The sequence below is a fragment of the Rhinolophus hipposideros genome (assembly GCF_964194185.1).
Source record: "Rhinolophus hipposideros genome assembly, contig: HAP1_SCAFFOLD_157, whole genome shotgun sequence".
Lineage (NCBI taxonomy): Eukaryota > Metazoa > Chordata > Mammalia > Chiroptera > Rhinolophidae > Rhinolophus > Rhinolophus hipposideros.
Genome location: NW_027669314.1, coordinates 1 through 19,582, shown reverse-complemented (window position 1 = coordinate 19,582; position 19,582 = coordinate 1).

Sequence of the window (19,582 nt, the reverse complement as noted above, 5' to 3'; positions counted from 1 at the left end):
AAAAAACAGGCCCTTGCGTATTACCTTTATTGTAACTACTAGATTGCAGACAGTTCTGTTACTTTTTGATGCCCAGAGTATATAAGCTGCAAAAATAAACTTGGGCTGAGGCATTCTACTTAGAACTGCGGCAGTCTACTTAGAATTGCCTGCCCTCCCGATCCCATCTTTGTCTCTCTTCTTTTTTCTCAATCCTCACTCCCCACTTCAGGGACTGTTCGTCTCGTCGGCAGGCACCGACAGTTAGTGTAGCCACAGCAGTTATATTAGTGGCCAGTGGCTCACTGGTTACAGCTGACGGCCAACTAGCCACAGCTGACGGCCATCCAACCACAGTTGATGGCCATCTACTACCTGAGCCAGCACCCCTCCACGTGAGGCCGAGAGCCTGGAAACTGCTCTCTGGGGCTCTGTCGTGCGGGGTACCCTGCTCGCTGCGCCATTTGTCGTGCAGGGTCTCAGCTCCCGCTCCCCGCCCAAGAACGCAGGACACGGTAAGGCCAAAAAGGAACACCCACGGAGCCATAGATAGGGGAGTCAAACCAATATATTCTCGCTGGCGGCTGGGCTGGAGACACAGGAAGTAGGATCTACATAATCTGCCTAACAGCAGTCCGCGCTTGCCAGCCACCATCTTCTTGCTAGCCCCCATTCCTTTTTGCTAGCATAGCCACAGCCGTTATATTAGTGGCCAATGGCTTACGGGTTACAGCTGACGGCCAACTAGCCACAGCTGCTGGCATCTGATCACAGTTTATGGCCATTTACTACCCGAGCCAGCACCTTTCTATGTGAGGCCGAGAGCCTGGAAACTGTTTTTTGGGGTTTTGTCCCCACACTCCACCCCTACAGGTTCTCGCCTCACAATCTACGCGACAAGTGTCTTCCGCGAGGGTCCCTGTGCGAGGAGCCTGGAGGTGAATGCAATATCCTGGACACAGCCAGGCTCTCTGAGCACAGCCAGGGTTTCTCAGGGCACCACCAGTACTTCTGGGCACAGCCAGACTTCCTGGGCTTCTTAAGGTACCACCAGTCTCCCCGGGCACAGCCAGGGTTTCTCAGGGCACCACCCCAGTACTTCTGGGCACAGCCAGACATCCTGGGCTTCTTAGGGTACCACCTGTTTCCCCGGGCACAGCCAGCTTTTCTCAGGGCACTGCCACTCTCTCTGGGCACAGCCAGACTTCCTGGACACAGCCAGGGCTCACAGGGCACTGCCACTCTCTCTGGGCACAGCCAGACTTCCTGGACTCAGCCAGGGCCTCTCAGGACACTGCCACTCTCTGGACACAGCCAGACTTCCTGGACACAGCCAGACTTCCTGGACACAGCCAGGGCCTCAGGGCACTGCCACTCTCTCTGGGCACAGCCAGACTTCCTGGACACAGCCAGGGCTCTCAGGGCACTGCCACTCTCTCTCTGGGCCTATCGGGGTACCGTGCTGGAACAACAGTGGCTCACATCAAGGTGCTTACATATTATCAATGGTGGCCAGTCAAGACACAAAAGCAAACATCCGCCAGTCCCACTACATGATGGTATGTTCCCAAACAGTCAAGCGTCCATTAAATCAGGGATAGAAGGCAATTCCTCATAGTCCATAGTCATTCGCCAGGGCTGTCCTGGGGGTGAGGGATGATCTTGACCTCACCCTCATCTCACAATGAGGACTCAGCAAGCGTTTCCTCCTGGGACAAGTCCCGCATCCAGGCTGCGTCAGCAAGCAGTTCCCAGCCCACAGGGCCGCAACAACCTTCGCTTTCTCCGCTTTCTCCGGCCTCTGCTGGTTGGGGAACCATCCACATCTTCCCACCGCTCCACGGAAATCGAGCTCTCCGGCAGCTGCTCCTCCTGGTCTTCCTCAGACTGAGCTTTCATACGCACAAACTGCTCCACTGCCCTTCGGAGAGCTTTGGCCAGCACCGTATCCTGCCGACTACGCCATGTGTCACGCGGTGGACCCTGCTCGCTGCGCCATTTGTCGTGCAGGGTCTCAGCTCCCGCTCCCCGCCCAAGAACGCAGGACACGGTAAGGCCAAAAAGGAACACCCACGGAGCCATAGATAGGGGAGTCAAACCAATATATTCTCGCTGGCGGCTGGGCTGGAGACACAGGAAGTAGGATCTACATAATCTGCCTAACAGCAGTCCGCGCTTGCCAGCCACCATCTTCTTGCTAGCCCCCATTCCTTTTTGCTAGCATAGCCACAGCCGTTATATTAGTGGCCAATGGCTTACGGGTTACAGCTGACGGCCAACTAGCCACAGCTGCTGGCATCTGATCACAGTTTATGGCCATTTACTACCCGAGCCAGCACCTTTTCTATGTGAGGCCGAGAGCCTGGAAACTGTTTTTTGGGGTTTTGTCCCCACAGGCTCTGTCCCCACAACATATGATACAAAAATATTTTCCTGTAATAAGGATTTCACATGCCATATATTTTGGGATACAATTAACATGTTGTTTAAACAGCCCAGTAAATACACTTGTACTATTTATATTTTAGAGCTTATACTTTTTTTTCAAATCGTAGACGATTTCTAGTTTTATATTCTCAAGTAGATTATCAATAGGTGATAGAGGAACTTTTCGATTGAATTTAGATTCAAATTCAGCAGGAGCTGGAAAGAAAAAGACAGAATTATGTTCTTTAAAATACAACTAAGTATAAGTGTTAAGAAGAATGAGAAAACCTCTAGATGAGGCCACAGCTCACAACAGGAGATCATATTCAATACAGTTTGCCCACGGCTGCACACTGACTTGACTGCTATTGTGGCCAAGTATCAGAGCTTCTGGTTGTCTCATCCTTCATTCATTTATAAACAAGGTCGTACGACAAGCACTGAAGTTACAAGACGAAGATGACACGGTCCAGCCCTGACCCATCATCTACTATAAGCTGAAGGAACAGATGAACAGGCAATTTCCATTCAGAGGCCCCTATACCATACAAATGCACAACAGGACGCGAGTGGGACCCACAAAAGGGACATCCCAGTATTGATTGTCTGCTCTCTGGTGGAGGTGACATGGATGTTGATGCCTGAAGGACAAGGACAGAGGATGCCAGAGAGAGGGAAGACGCAGATGCGAAGACTAGTGTGGGGGAGAACACTACGGAACGAGAAGTAGTCTGGTTTAGCTAGATGCTAGAGCAAAGGGGCAAACGAGGGTTGGTAGCAAGATATAGGCTGAGATGTTTGGTGAGAACTACATTGATTTGGGTGTTTTCATTCCATGCAAAGCAATGTGGAGTTTCTCCTGAGGGTACATGGTAAACTAATGACAAAGTAAATGACTGGAGATTTAAATGTCACCCATCAGGTGACAGCTACAGTGTTTCCTCCAAAAATAAGACTAACCAGAAATTAAGCCCTAATGCGTCTTTTGGAGCTATAATTAATATAAGACCTGGTCTTATTTTCGGGGAAATATGGTAGCTTGGCCCTTCTAGGAGGTACCGTATTTCCCCAAAAATAAGACCGGGACTTATATTCATTTTTGCTCCCAAAGACACATTAGGTATTATTTTCCGGTTAGGTCTTATTTTCGGGGAAACACCATATATGAACAGTAATTGCTTAAGTATCACTAGATAAGTCTTGTTATTGGGCCTCATTACACTGGCAAAAACATAAAAGTTGATGAAGCCCCGTTTTCAACGTGCAGGTGGAAAGTTCCATAGGGATGGCAGAAGAAAGGAAGGGGACAGGCCATAAATAAAAAGAGATACATAGACTCTTGAGATATTACTCATATGACCTTGTCTTCACTATGAATGTTTATGCTTTCACCTTTTTTATTTGCTAAGGCCAAGAAAATATTTAATGTAGTATCTATTATCAGAACATGGAAAGGGATGCCATTTAATATTTACATTTTATTCCAGAAATCAATGATATCTAACTTGAATTAATACATTTTGGCAACATACCGTCTTTGTATAGTTCTTTAGTTTTTTTTTCCTGGTACTCCAGCAGCGACTGAAATAAATCAAATCTTATTATAGCATTTAAGGTAAACAAGAGACTTTACTGTAGAAATGATATATCTTATGAAATGTGCTCTTTAAATAATGCCTTTAGAGAATAGACTTAACGTATGATTTATATAAATACAAAAAAGTTTAAAAATGAATAACATAAATTACTGCTTATTTTGATTGTACATAATAGAGACCATCTATATGAGATGCTATTTAGATTAATCTGACCAACAGTGCAATTGATATTGGTCTACCTAAGATACATAATTTCAAAAGAGTGACGTTTGATTTGATTGGTACAATGAAGTTTAAACAAGTCAAGTCATATTTTACACTGAATGCATTACTTTGCAATTTTTAGAAAAATTGTCCTTTATAAATGTTTCTTGTTCTTTGTTTTTACTTTAATGGACTTTTCCTTAAAATGAGCTTTCCATTCTTGCACTTCTAGAAAAGTAATCTTAAGGTGTATTCTAGGCTCTTCATTTTTCAGCATAGAACCTTAAAGACATAAAATGATGAAAGTGGTACTCTGCCGTCATGTGAAAATTCTACTGACAGAAACAATAACCAAAACGATTTTGCAGTCTATGACTGAAACATTACCGTATTCGTATGCACAGAAAGATTTCCGAAAAGCTGCTTGAATAAAGTAAGACCTAGAGCCAGTTTTCAAATTTACTTTCTCATTTATGACTTTGTAGAGTTAGAAACAAAAAATAATATATAATTTTTAAATGTGACTTTGTTCCTTAGAGATCAGGTCCAATTTTTGAAACACTAAAATAGCTGTAGTTATAGTCTATTTAATTATGAAATGTGTGGGAGTATTTCAAACTATATTACAAGTGTCCCAGTCTAGAGTGGTCTTACTGAAACCTTTCTTCTGAAAGCTATCCTCTCACAAAATGTCCAAAGTAGTGCTTAAAATAATATCCAGAAATTAATAGACACTATGGTGACAACAATGTGACAGCCAATCCTTGTACAAATTTAGGGGGAATGTGGGAAACCGTGCTAAAGTGCTAGCAGGTATTGTTTTGTGAAATGTTGAACCTTTGACTTCCTTGAGTGGTCTGTGCTCCCAGCAAGGCAGAAGTTCCTACTCTGAGAACACAGAACCAGACAAGGTCAGGAAGTGTGGAGCTGGCCAAAAAACAGGCCCTTGTGTATTACCTTTATTGTAACTACTAGATGGCAGACAGTTCTGTTACTTTTTGATGCCCAGAGTATATAAGCTGCAAAAATAAACTTGGGCTGAGGCATTCTACTTAGATCTGAGGCGTTCTACTTAGAACTGCGGCAGTCTACTTAGAATTGCCTGCCCTCCTGATCCCATCTTTGTCTCTCTTCTATTTTTTCTCAATCCTCACTCCCCACTTCAGGGACTGTTCTTCTCATCGGCAGGCACCGACAGGGGAAGACAAATTTGTTTTCCAATATTTGCATAACACTTTTTTTTGTGAATGGCTTGATAGAAAGGGCTTATAACGTGAATAATGTGACAACAACATCACCAGACAGGCCGTGTAAAATCAATAACTAAATACCATAGAAAGGGAGAGGACTTTCATGAAACAGTTTTAAGTTATTGTTAATCAACAATATAAAATGTAAATCACATTTTTACACGACTTGAATTAAGGAACTACCAATGTAGCGTTATTATTATTTTCCCCCAAAACAGCTCTTTTCTTAAATATTTACTTCAGCACTTTCTGTCGTGTTTCCCCGAAAATAAGATGTAGCTGGACCATCAGCTCTAATGCGACTTTTGGAGCAAAAATTAATATAAGACCCGGTCTTATTTTAACATAATATAAGAATGGGTCTTATGTAATATAAAATAATATCAGACCAGGTCTTATACTAATTTTTGCTCCAAAAGACACATTAGAGATGATGGTCCAGCTATGTCTTATTTTCGGGGAAACACGGTATGTTTATTTCTAGGTGAGGAGTGTGTTCAGATGGTGGAAGTAGCTTGAAGTCCAACATTAATAAGGACAACATATCTGCAGTCTTATTATACTTTTCCATTTATCAAATATATAGAAAGGTGAGAAAATTATACACAAAAAAATGTATCAGCAAACTTTAATTCAAAGGATTTCAACTAGAAGGATTTTCTCATTACTGGCAGTTCTCACTAGACTACGTCTCGGAGAAAGCTCAGGTTCCACTGGGGACACCCACGGGATAGCACAGCTTAGAGTCTGCATCCCTCCTTTAGCTAGGTAGCTCTACACGTCTCTGCTTTGGTTTGTTTTGTGTTAATTGGGGACTACTGAGGAACAGTTTGCTTTTCCCGGATGTCAAATTGTTCTTTTTTTCAATCTAGTTGTGGATGGTGCATCTCACTGGCCAATGTGGGACTTGAACCGGTTACCTTGGTGTTATGGGCACCTCGCTCCAACCACTGAGCCAACAGGCTCCCCACCAGCAGCCCAATTCCAAGCTCAACCCATTGCTTCTCACGGGTCTATGTGGGAATCGAACTGTCAACCTTGGTGTTATGAGCATAGTGCTCCAACCACTGGGCCAACCGGCTGCCCACCATGGTTCATCTCCAAGTTCAAGCCATTGTTTTCAATCTAGCGGCGGAGGGCGCAGTTCACTGGCTCATGTGGGAATCGAACCCACAACCTTGTTGTTAAGAACTTGCACTCTAACCAACTGAGGCATCTGGCCACCCTTGGTCTCTGTTTTTATATACCGTGTTTCCCCGAAAATAAGACCTAGCTAGACAATCAGCTCTAATGCATTTTGGAACAAAAATTAATTAAGACCCGGTCTTATTTTACTATGATATAAGACCGCGTATGATATATGATATGATGTGACGTGACGTGACCGGATCTTACATTGATTTTTGTTCCAAAAGACACATTAGAGCTGATTGTCCGGCTAGGTCTTATTTTTGGGTAAACAGAGTCATTAAACAAAAAAAATTTTCTCAAAGAACGGTACTATTCTTTGATAAAAAGAATATTTTTCAGGTCTGAAAGTCACTGATTTAGTGAAAGTCCCTAATTTTGCATAAGAGGCAACCAAGACTCACAGAGATTATATAGGTCACCTGAGGTCACCAAACCAAGGAGCTGCGGGCCAGGAATGGGATAAGTCTCCCTATTAAGGCTAGCCTGCTATGCCAGCTACTACCTCATATTCCGGAAAATTCCATCAATTTCTGAGTACAACTCAAAGAAAATGAATATGCAAAACTTTGTCATGTAGCTCAATAATGTTAAAGCATGAGAAACAAAATAGTAGCTTTCTAACTCAAGTATTATCTTTAAAGTCATAATTAAAAATAAAGACAGATTAATATCACAAGTCCTATTAACAGTAGTCAAACACACTCAATTTATAAAGCATAAACATTTCTAAACACAGAAAAGGGAACTTGAAGGAGAAAATCATGAGTTAAAGAAAGCAAACTCAAGTTGAGGAAATTCTTCCTTAAAATGACTTGTCTTTTCCTCAGAATCAAATTTGGCTGACCAATATAAACCAACACAGGTAATATTCATGGTGGGGGTTAAGTATAGCGAAATGGGAAAAACAAAACAGATTTCTCTTTACCATCTAGTGCACTTATGTCCAACCTCACATCATCACAATTACATCATCAGTCTTTCCAGTGTTCCCTAGTGATTTGGGACACTTATCTCTGGATCTTGACAGAGTGGGGCTTTTCCATCTCTTATTCAGCCTTGCATGATTGGGCAACCCAACGCCTCACAAGGGAACAACGTTGGCCTTGGAATGAGGGCATTGACTTTAACATAAACAATTTTCCAATTTATGAGGAAATACTGAAAACTAAACACCTCTTTCCTACCAAAAAATAATTAAAGGAAAAATGTCCACAAGCATATTCTCTCTCATTGCTTCTGCCTTTACACTCTTTCATCTTCTGATTTCTGTGGTGAAACCACTGAGAACATTTTAATTGTGCATCATGCTTAAGAATTTACAGAAGCGTTAGCCATTCACTTTCTTTTTATACCCAGTCCTTCCTCCAGGTTCACCTCTTTGAAGGACTTGGACTCCATTTAGCCGAAGGGCTGTCCGAAAATCCTTGGCTTTGTTCTCCTATGATTTATTAAGGGGAAGCTAAATGAAAACACAAGGTTGGAGCCCCATTTAGCACAGGCCTGTGCTATGTTTCTCTGCATTAAGAAGGCCACAGTTGTTAGATGGGTGGGGGGGAGGGGGTTGGAGATGGGGGGAAGTTTGAAGGGATTGGGGGGCGGTTGGTGACCACAGGATGGCCTCAGGGTCTTTTGAGAATTACTTTGGGGAATTTACTCAATAGTGTTTGGGGATTTTGTTGGGTGTCCGATGGACATGTTTCCTGTTTGGGAGACCACCTCAGGGATGCGGTGGATGCTTGGTCATGGCATTGTACACCAGAGACTGGACATTAATGAATGCCAACTATGATTTTATGTGTATAATGTGATGGCTCGGTGTGAGGTCGGGGTGGTGGTGGATGGGGGGAAGGGGGTTCACGTTGTGAGGGAAGTAAAAATAAAATAAAACTAAAAAAAAAATAAAAGGAGGCCACAAAACACCATCAAAACCACAAACCACCCTGCATTGATCAAAATGGATATTCTTTGGAATGATGTAAACATCATGTCAAGAGAGACAACCCCTTTCTATCTCCACGATATCTACAACTCATCGGGCATCTACAGCCCAAGAAAGGATGTTCTGCTCAACACACTACGATTCCTTAAAAGACCACGCATCTGTAAAAGGGAAGGAGGGTGCACTGGATGTGAAAGGGAGGCAGGATGGAGGAAAGCACAGGGACAGCCCACAGCTGCAGTTCCAGGGGGACAAGGCTGAGCCTGAAGCCCCAGCAAAGGCAGTGGCGGTGGAGGGGACGGGGTACAGCTCCCACATCACTGCCCAGGGGAGGCTAAGTGGGGCAGCAGCAGCATCCCCCCACCCCTCTCCAGATGCAGCAGTGCTGGCACCACCAGGGACCAGTAGCAGCAGCAGAAACAATTCTCCAGTCTCACGACCACACACAGTGCTACCAGTAGACATAGGGAACCAGGTAGTAGCTCAGCGGGCTCAAGAACAGGCTCCCCTCAACCACCCACTTCCGCCACCTGCGTGGTGGTGGTGACCAGAGACCCTGGAGACCTGGATGCAGTTGCAACACCCATCTCCCTGGTCACCCAGGCTTGGACTCCCACACCCACAGCTAAGCCCCCGCCCTTGGAACCCCCATACTCAAGGAGCACCTGTGGGAGAAAACAGAAACTACACTCTTGTACCATCTACTGAAAACAAAAGAAAGACCCCTAATTTTATACCTGTTTAATTGTTCAAATCGAAATGTACCTACATAAGAAAGTATTCACTACTTCAAATGTGCCTGTAGAGGAACAAGCCACTCAGCAGCATGAAGAAGCAAGGTGACATGGTTAACACTGAGAGAAGATGACACTTCTCCAGAAACCAAGTCAAAGTTACGGAAGATTGTGATCTCTGTGACCGAGATTTCAAAACAGCAGTCATGCTCTCTGCTCATCACACAGAACAGCTAAGAGACTTGTAGGAGGATGACTTGAAGGTGGGCAAACTGGGCGAGCAGGGGAAGTGGGAAGGGAGACGTGGCCCGCATCCATGGCTGCGGAGATGCAGGTGGTGCCAGGACAGAACAGAGACCACAGGAGCCAGGAGGTGGGCTCTTTCCCTGTGTCCCACAGCTCATCTCCCTGCCCAGAGAGCAGCATATCCAGAGTTTGAGGCAGTCACCTCAGCTGAGACCTCCAGCTGGGCCCTAGGTAGGACAAAGGAAGTAAACACCATACCTGGGCCCCTCCCCCGACTCTCCCAATCCTACCCCCACCCTTCCAGAGACTCACGCTGGCCTCTGATCTGAGGAGTAGTGTCAGATTACAGAGGACCCATAGTGCTCAGGATCTGGGAGGACCCGGTTTGTAGCTACTGCGACCCAGGGAAGAAGCTGGGAAGTGTGTGACACTGCTGGGCTGAGAGAGAGAAGACTCCTCCATCCCCAGTCCCCACCTTCTCTGACCTGCCCAGGGCAGGGCAATTACAACTGTGGAGACATGCCCAGGGGTTAGCAGTAGGCAGCAGTCGCAGCTCTGGGCTTTCAGCAGCTCAGAAATCTCCCACCACACACGCACACATGCACGCACGCACACACACACGGAAGAAGTGACCTAAGACTCAGGAGACCTGGGCACAGGGCTGGTTGTGTTATTCTCAGTGCGCATATGTGCAGGCAAGAGCAGAAACTGCACTGACTTTGTAGAAACTACCATCCAGACCCGATAGCCCCACTCATCTACATCTGCCGTCCCAGGGTCACTCTGGGCACCAGGTGACCGGCTCTGCCTGAACAATACACAGAGGACTCTCTGGTACAGCAGAGGACGGCCTGGAGATTACTTGGTGGGCTTAAGCCAAGACTGGCGCTGCGTTTTTTGTTTTGTTTTGTTTTTGTATCTTTGATATTTTGCCTGTGTTGAGTGTGGGTTACTGGTTGTTTTCACACGTGAGTGTATTTGGTTTTGACTTTGTTGTTGCTGTTGTGCTTGGTGATTGGCTTTGTTCTGAAATTCCCCTACACCAGGGCCCAGCCCAAGAGTCACAAGATTCAACACCTCCTGACACCAACTCCAGACCCAACCAGAGTATTATTGGGTTTGACCTACAAGTGACACACCCAGAGGGAATTCTCCACAGGCACAAGAGCCCATAGAGGCCAAGTCTAATCGGAGTGGTCCACCCTCACGCAGCAGATCATCCACCGAGGGCAGAGCTAAGTCTCACAACTAGGCAGCCTAGGATCAACCCCACCTACTGACCAGCCAAAAGCAATGGAAGTTCAACTTTACACAGCACAATATACACAACACCAGGGTCACCTTTGGAGCACACGCACAGGAGAATAGGGAAGTGGTGCAAGTCAGATATAAAGGACACACACTACATAAGATAACCCAGCAAAGACCGAGAATCCTAGGGGATCTACCTAATACATCGAAGCAAACATGGAGAGTCAACCAGAATGGGGAAACAAAGAAACATGTCCCAAATAAAAGAACAGAAGAAACCTCCAGAATTGGAACCAAATGAAATAGAGGTAACCAATCTATCAGAGACAGAGTTCAGAACACTGACGAAAAGAATGTTTAAAGAGCTTAGTGACACCATAAAGAAGGATAGAGAAATCATAATGAACAACCAGTTAGAACTAAAGAATACAACAAGTGAAATAAAGCACACGCTTGAAGGAATTACCAGTGGGTTAGATGAGTCAGAGAATCGAATCAGCGACTCAGAAGACAAGTTAACAGTGAACACACAAGCGGAACAAAAATAAATCCACGCCTATATGGCCATTTAATCTACGACAATGGAAGCAAGAATTTACGGTGAGGAAAAGACAGTCTTTTCAATAAATGGTGCTGGGAAACCTGGACAGACACATGCAAAAAGATGAAGCTGGACCACCTCCTTACACCATATACAAGAATAAATTGAAAATGGGTCAAAAACTTAAATGTAACATCTGATACCATAAAACTCCTAGAAGACAATATAGGAAGCAACTTTACATATATTACCCGGAGTAAGATTTTTACTGATACATCCCCTCGGGCAAGGGAAGTAACAGAAAAAATAAACACATGGGATTACATCAAACTAAACATTTTTTTCACAGTAAAGGAAACCATCATTACAACAAAAAAGGGTCCTACTGAATGGGAGAAGATATCTGCCATTGACATATCCAAACTTTATTAAAAAACTCACTCAACTCAGCTCCGAAAAACAATCAACCCAATTAAAAAATGGGCAGAGGACATGAGGAGACATTTTTCTAAAGAGGACATACAGATGGCAAACAGACATATGAAGAAATGCTCAACCTCACTAACCATCAGAGAAATGCAAATAAAAACCACAATGAGATACCACCTCACCCCAGTCAAAATGGTTATCGTCAACAGATCAACAAACAACAAGCGCTGGCGCGGATGTGGAGAAAAGGGAACGCTAGTGCACTGTTGGTGGGATTGCAGATTGGTGCAGCCACTATGGAAAACAGTATGGAGGTATCTCAAAAATCTGAGAATGGAACTACCTTATGAGCCAGCAATTCCACTCCTAGGCATCGATCCGGAGAAATCCAAAACTCTAATTCAAAAAAATGTATGCACCCCTATGTTTATTGCAGCTCTATACACAATAGCCAAGACATGGAAACAATCAAAATGCCCATCGGTAGAGGACTGGATTAAGAAACTGTGGTACATTTATACAATGGAGTATTACGCAGCCATAAAGAAGAAGGAAATCTTACCATTTGCAACAATATGGATGGACCTAGAGAACATTATGTTAAGTGAATAAGTCAGACAGAGAAAGACAAATACCTTATGATCTCACTTATATGTGGAATCTAAAGAAAACAATAAATGAGTGAACTAATCAGAAACAGTCTCAGAGACACAGAGGAAAAACTGAAGGTTGCTAGATGGGAGGGGGGTGGGAATAAGGGGGAAGGTGAGGGGATTACAAAGCACAATCGATAACCCCAAGATTGCCATGGGGATATTAAAGTCAATTTGGTGAATGTAATCAATAATGTAAAGATTTTGTAGGGTATCTGATTACACTTGTCTCATTAGGGAGAGCACCTCAGAGATGATGTAGATGCCTGACAACTGCACTGTACACCTGAAGCTGAAGCTGAACAATAATGAATGTTAATGTTAACTACAATTGTTATGCACACACACATATACATGTATGTATATATATGTTTACAAGAAGTAGAGTACAGCATGAGGAATAGAGGCAGTGGAAATGTAATGGCTGTATGTGATGTCAGAGGGGTCGTTGATGAGGGGAGAGGGGTCATCATTATGTGAGGCATACAAATTATAAATGTGTAACTATTACATTGTTTTGTACACCTGAAACTAATAATAAAAAAGAGTTAAAAATAATAATACTCATTCACTGAAAAAAAAGGAAGACACACAGAACTAGTATCTGCACAGTAAAACAAACAAACAAAAAAATAGCACTTCTTGATGACTTTCAGGCACATATATAACACTTATCAATCAGCAATCTGGCCCTCAGCTTAAAATAACCCAGTTCAACACAGTCGAGTCATGGGCAAAGAGAAACAGGGCTGAGCTATTTTCAGCTGTAGCCCCAGCAAGAAGCTGAGTATATTATATACTATATTATATAAAATACTATATGTCAATAGTCAAAAGACATACAGTATTTACTTCTAGGGCCAAAGATTAGCACGAACCAGGAAAAGCTTGTTCACCTGAAACTAACGACATACATTATACTTCACTTAATTTTTCAAATACAAAGGAGATAACAGACTCTCTGCCACATATTATATACTCCCCCATGAAAGAATTATTATTTCATTATCCTTTTTATGCCTACTGCTGCCTAGAGAAAAAAAAATCAAACTCACTTAAAGCCCTCCTCAATTTGACCTCTACTAACCGTTTTAAACTAATTTTCTATATTGTATGCTGCATATAAATTAGACCAATTGATCCGAGCAGATGATTTGTGCTTTCCTTCCTGTATTCTCCATGTTGCTTAAATGGAATAAACATTTTGGAGGGTAAAACAAAACAAAGTAACAGCATGAAGAATGTCACTGAGATATAACAACACTCAGAAGGCAGTTCAATGACTTCAGGAGTAAAATTAATGACCCGGAGGAGAACTTTATCAAAGAGATGGAAACTATGAAACAGAACCGAACAGAACTCCTGCTGGTCAAGAACTCAAGAATGAGTATTTTTAACAACCACGTCACACGAAGAAAACGAGTTGTGATTTAAAGACTCCCTAGCACTGCCACCTTACTCATCAATTACCCAAATGTTGTCAAGACATATAGACATAAGTGAACTTCATTTTAAAAATTCAATTATTTGCTTAATGTCCCTATTTAGAATATGTACAACTGTGAAGCAACTCATTTTAAAACACTGAAATAGGTAGTGCTACGAATAAAATAAAAATTAACGATATACTCTCTTGTTAGAAGATAACTTTAACCGTAAAAACAGAGACTAATCTTTCTTCAGTATTATAAGTTTGCCGAATTAATAAAAAGGATTATATCTGTTTCATTTAATAATAAACATCCATTTGTGGTTAGGTGTTTGGCCGGCCATCATTCACTTACGCTTAGGGGAAGAAAAACTGGGATGCACAAAACTTTAAAATTTTTATGAATCATCTCCAACTAAAACCAATTAAGAATCCAAAGCATCTCAAAGCATATATTAGGCAATGATATTTAACATCTGAAATAAAATTTAAAGGCAAATTTTCAAGCATTTTAAATGTATCACTTTAGTTACATTTATTAAATAATAATAAATAACTCTTAACACATGAGAGCTCTAGGGACTTAAAAAAAGATTGTAAAATTTCTGTCTCCTTTCTATGTATATTAGCACACATAATTATGCCTTTTACCTCGTGTGCATTAGTCAATGAAACAACTCAAAATTTCATCAACGACAAACAAAGAAACAAAAACTCATAGACACAGACAACACTTAGTGGGTGAGGGGGGAGAGAGAGAGGTAGAAGAGGGAAAAGGGGGTCAAATACATGGCGATGGAAGGAGAACTGACTCGGATGGTGAACACACAGTGAAATATATACATGATGTATTATGGAAATGTACACTTGAAACCCAAATGATTTCACTAACCAATATCACCCCAATGAATATATAAGACAAAACAAAACAATATTATATCAAAGAAATAAAAAACAAAGAAATATGAAACGCAAGGGAAAGAAGCTAATATAACTAACCTTGGGACAGTAATACCCCATGCTGTCATTTGAAGCCCGTGCGGTTGACTTAGGAATCACCAAATTTTCTCTTGGAGCAGGATTTCCACTGAGGAGAAACTCACTATTCAAACTTCCAACACATGGTGGCTCAAGGACTCCCCTCCTAAGAGCAGTGCTGAGAAACTCCTTCGGCTGTTCCTTTGCCTGAACATCGGTTCTAGCCTCTGCCAGTCTTTCATTAGCACTGTGAAGATTGTAAGACACAAAGCTTTGAATGTTATTTTTCCTGAATGACTTGCATTTTTTTCAAGTTGCCATAATAAATAGTAAAATAAATTTCCCATTAAACAGCATTTTAACATTGAAAATGCGTCAGGGCAGACCTACCATGCACAAGGATAGGTTTCAAATTATCCTAAACAAGCACATATGTTTCTATGGGGATGCCAGACTAAGAAGAAATTCAAAGTAGGGAGGGGAGGACACGGGCTATCAGTGAAATCGACGGATTCACAGATAATACTTGCTGCCTTCTGCAATGGCTGAACCAATAAGATTCTTGAGGATTGCCATGAGACATACATAGCAAACGAGTTTAGAATTTTTTAAAAATCCCACCAAGATATTTTCAAGCCTTTGCTGTCACCGCCCTTGGGTAACGCCCTCATTACCCTGAGGACTGAGGTGTCATTTAGAACAACAGCCTCTGGGGGAGAAGGAGGGAGCCTGGTGGGTGATCCTACTGAATGAAACCGCTCCGCAGGCGTGTAGCTTATAATATAACACTGTGACCAAGGCGCTGGGCGTGGGCTCTGCGCTTTCTGTCTTCCACACACCCCCTCAGGCTCACCACCTTATCTTTTTAGCCACTTCTTGGGTTATACTACCCTCACCCCTACGTTGTTTACCCTCTGGTATATTTCACATATATGCCTTTGTGGACATCAGAAAGACTAGAAAGAAGAGCTTGTCTGAAAGCGACCTCCAGAGATAATAACACAGAGCACAATGGAGACAGTATATGTACCAAGTGCCAGAATATACAGAGTACTTAACCCTTTGGGTTTAAGTTGTTATCTTATAATAAATAGTTACCTCATTAAAAACCATTTTGGGGAATTCTGACAAACAATTTTATAATAAATAGTGTTGTCTAAATCATAAAGCTTCAAAAACACTTTGCTTAAAGACTGGTAGATCAGATTAACTCTATGAAAACCGTGAGAAGGAAAAATACAATCATGTAAACCAAAAATGGAGAGAGATGCAAATGTCCTGAACTAACTAACATTTTAAAAGTAATTTATTCACTAACATCATTTTCCAAAATTATACTATTTAGTAAGCTTTCATTTCCTATCAATCTCGGGAATCTGCCTGGATAAAAATTATACTTCGATAGATGAATGGATAAAGAAGTTGTGGTACATATACACAATGGAATACTATTCGGCGTTAAGGAAAGATGATATAGGAGCATTTGTGACAACATGGATGGATCTCGAGAGAATAATGCTAAGTGAAATAAGTCAGACAGAAAAAGCAGAGAACCCTATGATTTCACTGATATGTGGTATATAAACCAAAAAGAACAAGACAAACAAATGAGAAACAAAAACTCATAGACACAGACAATAATTTAGTGGTTACCAGAGGGTAAGGGGGTGGGGGGTGGGTGATGAGGGTAAAGGGGATCAAACATATGGTGATGGAAGGAGAACTGACTCTGGGTGGTGAACACACAATGGGATTTATAGACGATGTAATACAGAATTGTACACCTGAAATCTATGTAAATTTACTAACAATTGTCACCCCAATAAAATTAGTAAAAAAAAAACCCATTTATTATCAAAGAAATTATCAATAAATTGGACTATATTATAAAAAAAAATTATACTTTAGAGGCAAATTAATGAGCTCGATTGATTTTCTCTGACTTTGTTTACACTTACTTGTTTAGTTTGTTTTCCGCTGCTGTTCTAAGTTTTAATTCCTCTAGGTAGAGGTGTTTACATTCTTCCAATTCTATTTTACGAGAAGTTTCCACTTTGGAGAGTTCAGATTCCAGACGTTTAATTCTGAGTTCCATGTCACTTACGGAAGCGCCATCATGGACATTTAACGGGTGTAGGTTTTTTTGAGATGCTGCTGGTTCCTAAAGCCAACAGAAAGGATACATTTTAAAAATAATTATAAACTGAATAATTACAGTCTATTTGTATTCTTTAGTATAAGTCAATGATTTGGAGGGCAATTTAAATGTAAAAAAAGCTGATGTTTAAAATATTTGTCATCAATACAGAATGAAATAAATCTGAATCATGAAAATACTTTGAATCATCTCATTTGACTATTCCAATAAGAGAATCAATATTAAATTTTAAAAATTGAACAATATGACTTAATAATCTAAGAATATGGTGCATTTTATTTTCCTTATTTCCTAATAGTCTCGTTTTATATCAATTGGTCTTACAAATCAAACGATTTTGCAGAAAGAACAAATCTCAAAGATCAACTTAGTGACAATAATGATGGGAACTGAAATATTTAAAAGGAGAAGCAAATACCACCTTAGTTCCAGAAATGTAAAAAAAATAAAATAAAAACAACTGCCATGAAGGGGAGTAGAAGAATCACATACACTATGCATATCGAAAACGTAATTTGCAGCAAAATGAATTAAGGCGTGTTAAAAATCAATGAATTAACCTGCAAAAATAGATTTGAAAAAATTTTTCTACTACATCCTGTCTTGCTCAATCTTCAATATCCCAGAATTTACTGTGGTCTGCTTCACTCTTTTCTACCACATTCGTGACTATATGAATTTTGAGGTTTAATAATTTTTATCTCCACTCTTTTTATTCTCTACTTTTTCACATGACTTTTGTACTCCTTTCATAGATAATAACTCCTGTTTAAGATTGATTTTCTTCAACAAAACATAAATATCTTTTTATAAAAAAACTTTTTAAAACAAATTTTTTTTTTTATAATTGGGGAACAGTGTTTTTTCCAGGACCCATCAGCTCCCTGTCAAGTAACAGTTTCCAATCTAGTTGTGGGATGCGCAGCTCAGCTCCAAGTCAAATTGTTCTCTTCAATCTACTAGTTATGGAGGGTACAGTTCACAGACCCATGCAGGAATCGAACAGGCAACCTTGGTGTTATGAGCACTGCGCTCTAACCACTGAACCAACTGGCCGGCCGCTCACTGGGGGCTCAGCTCCAAGCTCTAGCCATTGTTTTCAACCTAGTTGTGGAGGGTGTAGCTAACTGGACCATGTGGGAATCGAACCAGCAACCTTGGTTAGCAAGGATTGGAACCAGCACGATGCTCTAACCATGGAGCCAACTGGCCACCCCACAGATGGAGACATTCTGAAGATGCAGTTTCCAGTTTTGCTTTGAGAGCATCATTGTGAATGAGTAAGATAGTATGATTTGGTTACGAAGGAAGTTGACTGAGAATAGTCTAACCCCAAACCAGTATCAATTTGTGAAATAAACTCAGTTGCCATAAAACGTCATCGATACTGTAGTAGATCCTTAGAATGTGGAAACTTGAATTACTCAGAATGAAGAACAAAGAGAAAAGCACCAGGAGACTCAAAAATGTATCCTTTATTGTCATCGACTTTGCCACACAACATCTGTACTTGATTTTCTACGATTTCCTGAATGATTGGTTCAAGTTTTTCTTCTATAAAATGACTGTAAGTCACCTCTGAGTTGATAGTCTCTCACCTGTTCCCCATTTTAACTCTCGATAATTTCTTACGAAGTTGTAGGGAGTTACAAGTAACTCATCTTGAGATAGTTAGGCCTCCGTCAGCTACAAATGTTTCATGGTAATTTGAATTGCTTTCAAGAAGAAATGATTCCCAAGGTTAAGGAGAAATTACATCTCACACTGTGAATGTTTAGTGAGATGATCGCTACATTTTTTTCAACAACAAAAAAGTGTCTTAATTCGATAATGCTATCTTGTAATCCTCTCTTTCCACAATATACAAGAACATCCTAAACAGCAATAATAACAACAACAAATCTGCTGGGATTTCAGTGATACTGAGTTGGGTAGAACTACTTTCCTGTAGATACAATGCTTATTTGGTAAGATGAGGAGAGTGGATGGATGTAGTGTTTTTAAAACATGGCTACAAATTCTTGACATTTCTCCATGAAATTCCCTCCCTTTTAATATGTGCTTGCCTTAAAAAGTAACTGGATTCTAGTGCATGGAATAGGGCAGAACTGCTGTGAGAATGCTATGCCTGCGGCAGAAAATGTGATACAGCTTCCATCTGACTTTCTCTCGGGAAGCTCGCCCTGAGAACCCAGCCAGCATGTTGTGCAGATGAAGAAGCCCAGGACACACAGTGAGGCCTCCTACAGATGTTCGCGCTGAGACAGCCCCAGTGGGCGTCCCGGCCAAAACCCCGCTTCAACTGCTACACGTGTGTGTAACAGCCTTTAGATGATTCTCATTCGCAGCTTCATGGCAACGCAGCTGATGCCAAGTGGAACAGAAATGAGCTAGTCTCACTGAGCTTCACTCAACTGCATTACTGGTGAACAAAACAGATGCTGTTTTGAGCCACTAGCTTTTGAGTTGGTTTCTTGAGCAGCAATGAACAACTGCATTGATACTGATATTCAAAATGGTGTGAGGCCACAAAGAAAAGCAATCTAAAACCTGTAGGAGTGCGTTTCCACCAGGA